The 7,346-nt window shown below is 53.0% G+C and overlaps 1 pseudogene; it reads right to left on the bottom strand.

Annotated features, from left to right (window-relative positions):
* Positions 1-2,552: 2,552 nt before the first annotated feature.
* Positions 2,553-5,401, bottom strand: LOC115548631 (PRKC apoptosis WT1 regulator protein pseudogene; annotated as a pseudogene).
* Positions 5,402-7,346: the final 1,945 nt, after the last annotated feature.

Genomic DNA, 7,346 nt, shown 5'->3' with positions numbered 1-7,346 from the left:
CATATATTACCCCCCCTACACACACACACACACACACACACACACACACACACACACACACACACACACACACACAAACACACAAACAAAGAGACACGCGTACACACACACACACACACACACACACACACACTCCCTTAATAGCATTCAAACACAGATACACACAAACCCATATCCACACCCAATCACCCGTGCACATCTACACACACAACAACACACACACACACACACACACACACACACACACACACACACACACACACACACTCACACACACACACAGCCACACAATTTGCCCCCTGGCCCATAATGGCCTGCATTACTTCAGCTAATGGAGGAGATGAGGGACAAATTGGTGCTCTGTTGCCCTGCCTAAACTACATCAGTTGGAAAAGCGTTTTGTTCATGGTGCCGTTCTTTTGCCTGTGTGTGGGTGGGGGCTTGTGTGTGTACATATGTGGGTGTGGTTTGAAAATAAACTTTAGCAAGTTTTCATGGATCGTTTTTTGGGGGTTTCAACCTGCCCCCGTACTTTGTGTTTTTATTACATCAGCTCGCCTGTAAGAAAACAAGAACAATCAGGTTTCGCTTGACCTAAAAAGACTCTCGGACCGATTGCCTGGAGCGGAGCCTGGACGCTTCGTCTTTGACTCCTTCTCCATCTTCTTCTTCTTCTACTCCTTCTTCTTCATCCTCTTCTTCTACTTCTTATCGCCAAGTGCACATAAAGGGCCCTGAGGGCCAAGCGGACGGATGGCTATGCATTTCTTATGTAAGCACTCTTGTTTCGTCTGAAAAGTATCTCACCAAACACTTTGGAAAGCGTGTTGTTGCGGACTCTACGACTAGCACAACCCGGGGAAAACATTTCATGAAAAATACACAAAAAACAAATTCCCAAAAGTATACATATCATAGCTGAGGATGAATTTGGGGGACCTAAGCTTCGGGGATGTAGCCTCGGCCAGGGAAGGTGACTTTTTTTTACGCCCCCTTATCAATATTTCATCATCGATCAATATCAAACCGCATGTTTAAACCTTACATTTGCAGAATCGGACTCCAAATGACCCTGGAATCCGGCCGTGTGGTGGTTTAGCGTGGTGGCAGGGCACGCAGAGAGCAGTTTAATAGGTATAGGCTGGAGACGACTGACATGTTTGAAATGTGGTTCTTTAAGGGTGAAAATGGCTTTGGCTTTTGACAGAATCATCAGAATGTCATCTTTAAGGAAATTACTTTTCGCCGAGACACCTTTACCACTCTTCCCGGGTGACTTCTGTCGACGGTTTGAGGGGTAGAAAATAGTAAAAGATATAAAAAAATAAAAAAAAGGGTTTCGCATAACAGGACCACCTTGTGAGCAATTAAGCCCTGAGTTTTGTTTAGAAACACCCATTAATTATAGCGGCCTAGTGTGAATGAACCCACTATTAGCCCTTGTGCCATGTCACATTTTAATGTCGCTATTTAAATGCAAATTCTGCCTTAATGACCCCAATTGAATCACAATGGATAGTTTCATTTTCAATTTCTCGTGCCTTTGATGTGCCTTCCAGGACCTGCTCGTTCGGGGGGGGGGGGGGGGGGGGGGGGGGCACACCGCTGGAATGGCCGTGGTCTGGCTGTGCCTCGACGTGGAGTAACAGACAGCGCTGATGGACTGATTCATGAGAAATCACTCTACACCTAAAACCCTGAAACAACCATGTTTCCAATCTGTCAAGACCAGACATGCACGTGCACATGTCGTGCTCTGCAGCCACGCCACCCAAAGCAAAAACCAAAGGCAGTGTTGATAATGATATGTGTCGAGGCCCCCCCCCTCTCCACCCCCAGCCCCAGCCCCCCTCTTCCGACCACCAATGTCACCACGACCTGCATATAGATATAGACCAAGTAATACGAACACGACGGCGAAAAGGTGACTCCTAAATATTGCAGAGTAGATTAGGCACCAAAGCGCGGGTTTGGGGTGGGGGGGGGGGGGGGGGGGGGGGGGCAAAGCGAGCGTGTCCCCTCTGTCTCACCGAGGGTGGGGCGCTGCGTGTCTGCCGGTTAACCTTGGGCCCCGGCACTGGGCTTGCGACGGTCAGAGGGGGTTGTAATACGACTAATCAGCCGCCTTAACTTTTATGTAAATTGGCCCAGAGCTTATGAATCTTTAAAGAGGTGATGTCAAAGACAAAAAGAGAGAGAGACAGCGAGGAGGGAGGTGTGTGTGTGTCAGGATTCTCGCATGGACTGTTGTTTTTGTCTCCCCCTACCTGTTGGAGTGTGATAATTCTGGACTTTGTTTATGTTTGGAGCCATGTGTTGGTCATGTGTCCGGGGTGACACCCGTGTCCTTATTTGGGCGACTTCCTGCCTTTTGTTTGTGCCCTCCATTTTCTCTGTCCACCTGTCCCTCATTTTGCATTGATTGGTGGAGTATTTAAACGCTGCCCTTTCTGCTCACTTTGTCAGATCGTCACGTTAGGTACTGTTTGCTACCCGACTGCCACGTGGGTGCGACTAGCGTGAAGCTCTTTAAAGAGAGACTATAGTTTCTGTTCTTCCCGGTTTTGAACCCTGCCTGTTTGGATTAAGTCTTCTGCCTATCAGTTTTTGGATCTCTTGCCTGTAGCTGTCCGTCAGTATCTGTCTGCCTGCCTGCCCGTTTACGAACCCTGCCTGTACCTGGAATCTGATTTGCCCGCTGGACTGTATGGAAATAAACCCTTTTTGATCTGCTATTGATTCCCGTTCCGTGTCGTGACAGTACGATCCTGCTTCAGCTGGTCGTTCTCATCCTCAATCTCGTCCAGGTCTCTGTTCAACAGGTCAATCTCCTCCTTCAGTTTGCCGATGAGGTCTTGGTTCTCCTCGTTGTCTTTCAGCAGCCTGTTGTTCTCCTGGCGCTCCCGGAGAAGCTCCTTCTCCAGCTCCTCCAACCTCCTCTCAAGGCTCCCTGAGGTGTGGGGTTCTCTGGGCTGGCGAGGCGCTGGTTGTCTGGGGCTTCCTCCCATGTCCTCCTCCGCCGAACCACCAGCAGACAGGCTTTTGTGGCGAACGCCCCCCGACCGCGGAGTCTCCTGAAGCAGGTGACCAGGGGGGCCAGGGGACTCTGGGGATCCCGGGCTGGGGGTCATGGCCTCGTTCTGCACCGTGTTGGCCTGGACCAGCTGCTGCTCCATCTTTCTCTCCCGGTCACCCCCGTCGTCATCCTCCAGCTCATCCAGACTCTCGTTGGACGGTATACTGAAAACACCTGTTGATCGCCGCTTCTCCCGCAACTTCCTCTTCTCTATCTCTTCCTCGCCTGCTGGTGCCGGGTTTTTCTTCGTAGGGAAGAAGGACGGCACCCTGCGTCCTTGTATAGACTATAGGGGCCTAAACAACATCACTGTGAAGAACCGCTACCCTCTGCCTTTGATGTCCTCAGCTTTTGAGTTGTTGCAGGGGGCCAAGATTTTCAGCAAGTTGGATCTCCGCAGTGCTTACCATCTGGTCCGAGTAAGGGAGGGGGATGAATGGAAGACTGCATTTAATACTCCTTCAGGTCACTATGAGTATTTAGTCATGCCTTTTGGTCTCACCAACTGCCCAGCTGTGTTCCAGGGTATGATTAATGATGTCCTGAGGGATATGCTTAACAAGTTTGTTTTTGTTTACCTAGATGACATTTTAATTTTTTCTCCGTCGGTTTCCCAGCACTCCCAACATGTCCGTAGTGTCCTGCAGCGCCTTTTAGAGAACCAACTGTTCGTTAAAGCGGAGAAATGTGAATTTCACAAAGAGACTGTTTCCTTCCTGGGGTATGTCATCACAGCTGGAGGGGTCCAGATGGATGGTCCGAAGGTAAAAGCAGTCACCGACTGGGAGCGTCCAACATCTAGGCGGGAACTAAAAAGATTCCTGGGATTTGCTAACTTCTACCGGCGGTTCATCCGCAACTACGGTTCTCTGGCTGCTCCCCTACCGCTCTAACCTCCTCCAGGGTGAAGTTCACTTGGTCACCAGCTGCCGAAGCAGCGTTCAACGACCTGAAGAGTCGTTTCACATCGGCCCCGATCTTGAGCCAACCCGACCCTGACCGTCAGTTTATCGTTGAGGTGGATGCCTCAGATGTTGGGGTGGGGGCTATTCTTTCTCAGAAGTCTGGGGCAGATCAGAAGATCCACCCCTGTGCATTCTACTCCCACAAACTCACTCCCACTGAGCGCAATTATGACATTGGCGACAGAGAGCTATTGGCAGTAAAATTGGCCCTAGAGGAGTGGCGTCATTGGCTGGAGGGAGCTAAGGAGCCATTTTTAGTTTGGACGGATCATAAGAATCTGGAGTATCTACGTTCGGCTAAACGCTTAAATCCCAGGCAATCTCGTTGGTCTCTGTTTTTCACCCGTTTTGACTTTTGTCTGTCCTTCCGACCAGGATCCAAGAATGGTAAACCGGATGCCCTGTCTCGTCAGTTCCCAGATTCGGATCCTGCTCCTGCACCTCGCACCGTCCTGTCCCCACAGTGCCTCATAGGAGCTGCTAGATGGGATATTGAGACCATTGTCCGCACAGCCCTGTCTGGTGAGTCCGGCCCCAGCGCTTGCCCTCCTAACTGTCTTTTTGTACCACAATCCGTCCGCTCCCAGGTCCTGCAATGGGGTCACTCATCCAAACTGGCCTGTCACCCGGGTGTCAGACGTACCACTGCGTTAGTCAAGCAACGCTTCTGGTGGCCTGCTATGGGGCGGAGTGTGCGTGAGTTTGTGGAAGCCTGTTCTGTATGTGCCCAGAATAAGCCATCAAACCAACCACCTGCTGGCTTTCTGCAACCCCTACCAGTACCCAGGAGACCCTGGTCCCACATTGCCCTGGACTTTGTCACTGGTTTGCCACCTTCTCACGGTAACACTACAATCCTCACTATCGTTGATCGCTTTTCCAAATCTGTGCACTTGGTCCCCTTACCCAAGTTACCCTCTGCCAAGGAGACAGCGGACTTACTCGTGCAGCATGTCTTCAGGCTACACGGGCTCCCAGTGGATGTGGTCTCAGACAGAGGTCCCCAGTTCACCTCTAATTTTTGGCGTGCTTTTTGCAACCTTCTCGGTGCTAAGGTCAGTCTGTCCTCAGGCTTTCATCCCCAGTCAAATGGCCAGTCGGAGCGAGCCAACCAGCAGATGGAGACAGCGTTGCGGTGCCTGACGTCACAGGACCCTACAGCCTGGAGCCTTCAGCTGCCATGGGTGGAGTACTCCATGAACTCCTTGCCATCTGCGTCAACTGGTCTGTCGCCGTTCCAGTGCTGCCTCGGCTACCAGCCTCCATTGTTCCCGACCCAGGAGGAGGAGGTTGGGGTTCCCTCAGCACAGACATTCATCCGACGCTGTCGCAGAACGTGGAGGCGGACCCGGGCCGCCATTCTTCGCTCACAGACCAGAATGAAGAGTCAGGCAGACCGTCGCCGCATCAAGGCTCCCCATTACACCCAGGGGCAGCGGGTGTGGCTATCCACGCGTGACCTTCCTCTGAAGGTGACTTCCCCAAAATTGAATCCACGCTTCATCGGCCCCTACACCATCTCCCAGGTGGTCAATCCCTCTGCGGTTCGCTTGAACCTCCCTCCTGCCCTCCGCCGCATCCACCCCACCTTCCATGTGTCCCGTGTCAAGCCCTTCCGGTGTTGCCGTCCGGGTTCCAACTCCGGCCCCAAACCTTCCTGCACCTAGCACCGTCCTGTCCCCACAGTGCCTCATAGGAGCTGCTAGATGGGATATTGAGACCATTGTCCGCACAGCCCTGTCTGGTGAGTCCGGCCCCAGCGCTTGCCCTCCTAACTGTCTTTTTGTACCACAATCCGTCCGCTCCCAGGTCCTGCAATGGGGTCACTCATCCAAACTGGCCTGTCACCCGGGTGTCAGACGTACCACTGCGTTAGTCAAGCAACGCTTCTGGTGGCCTGCTATGGAGCGGAGTGTGCGTGAGTTTGTGGAAGCCTGTTCTGTATGTGCCCAGAATAAGCCATCAAACCAACCACCTGCTGGCTTTCTGCAACCCCTACCAGTACCCAGGAGACCCTGGTCCCACATTGCCCTGGACTTTGTCACTGGTTTGCCACCTTCTCACGGTAACACTACAATCCTCACTATCGTTGATCGCTTTTCCAAATCTGTGCACTTGGTCCCCTTACCCAAGTTACCCTCTGCCAAGGAGACAGCGGACTTACTCGTGCAGCATGTCTTCAGGCTACACGGGCTCCCAGTGGATGTGGTCTCAGACAGAGGTCCCCAGTTCACCTCTAATTTTTGGCGTGCTTTTTGCAACCTTCTCGGTGCTAAGGTCAGTCTGTCCTCAGGCTTTCATCCCCAGTCAAATGGCCAGTCGGAGCGAGCCAACCAGCAGATGGAGACAGCGTTGCGGTGCCTGACGTCACAGGACCCTACAGCCTGGAGCCTTCAGCTGCCATGGGTGGAGTACTCCATGAACTCCTTGCCATCTGCGTCAACTGGTCTGTCGCCGTTCCAGTGCTGCCTCGGCTACCAGCCTCCATTGTTCCCGACCCAGGAGGAGGAGGTTGGGGTTCCCTCAGCACAGACATTCATCCGACGCTGTCGCAGAACGTGGAGGCGGACCCGGGCCGCCATTCTTCGCTCACAGACCAGAATGAAGAGTCAGGCAGACCGTCGCCGCATCAAGGCTCCCCATTACACCCAGGGGCAGCGGGTGTGGCTATCCACGCGTGACCTTCCTCTGAAGGTGACTTCCCCAAAATTGAATCCACGCTTCATCGGCCCCTACACCATCTCCCAGGTGGTCAATCCCTCTGCGGTTCGCTTGAACCTCCCTCCTGCCCTCCGCCGCATCCACCCCACCTTCCATGTGTCCCGTGTCAAGCCCTTCCGGTGTTGCCGTCCGGGTTCCAACTCCGGCCCCAAACCCTCCTGCACCTAGCACCGTCCTGTCCCCACAGTGCCTCATAGGAGCTGCTAGATGGGATATTGAGACCATTGTCCGCACAGCCCTGTCTGGTGAGTCCGGCCCCAGCGCTTGCCCTCCTAACTGTCTTTTTGTACCACAATCCGTCCGCTCCCAGGTCCTGCAATGGGGTCACTCATCCAAACTGGCCTGTCACCCGGGTGTCAGACGTACCACTGCGTTAGTCAAGCAACGCTTCTGGTGGCCTGCTATGGAGCGGAGTGTGCCTGAGTTTGTGGAAGCCTGTTCTGTATGTGCCCAGAATAAGCCATCAAACCAACCACCTGCTGGCTTTCTGCAACCCCTACCAGTACCCAGGAGACCCTGGTCCCACATTGCCCTGGACTTTGTCACTGGTTTGCCACCTTCTCACGGTAACACTACAATCCTCA

This window comes from Gadus morhua, chromosome 8 (genome assembly GCF_902167405.1).
Source record: "Gadus morhua chromosome 8, gadMor3.0, whole genome shotgun sequence".
Classification (NCBI taxonomy): domain Eukaryota; kingdom Metazoa; phylum Chordata; class Actinopteri; order Gadiformes; family Gadidae; genus Gadus; species Gadus morhua.
The sequence above is the reverse complement of the archived record's forward strand: the minus strand, read 5'-3'. Positions and strand labels throughout refer to the sequence as shown.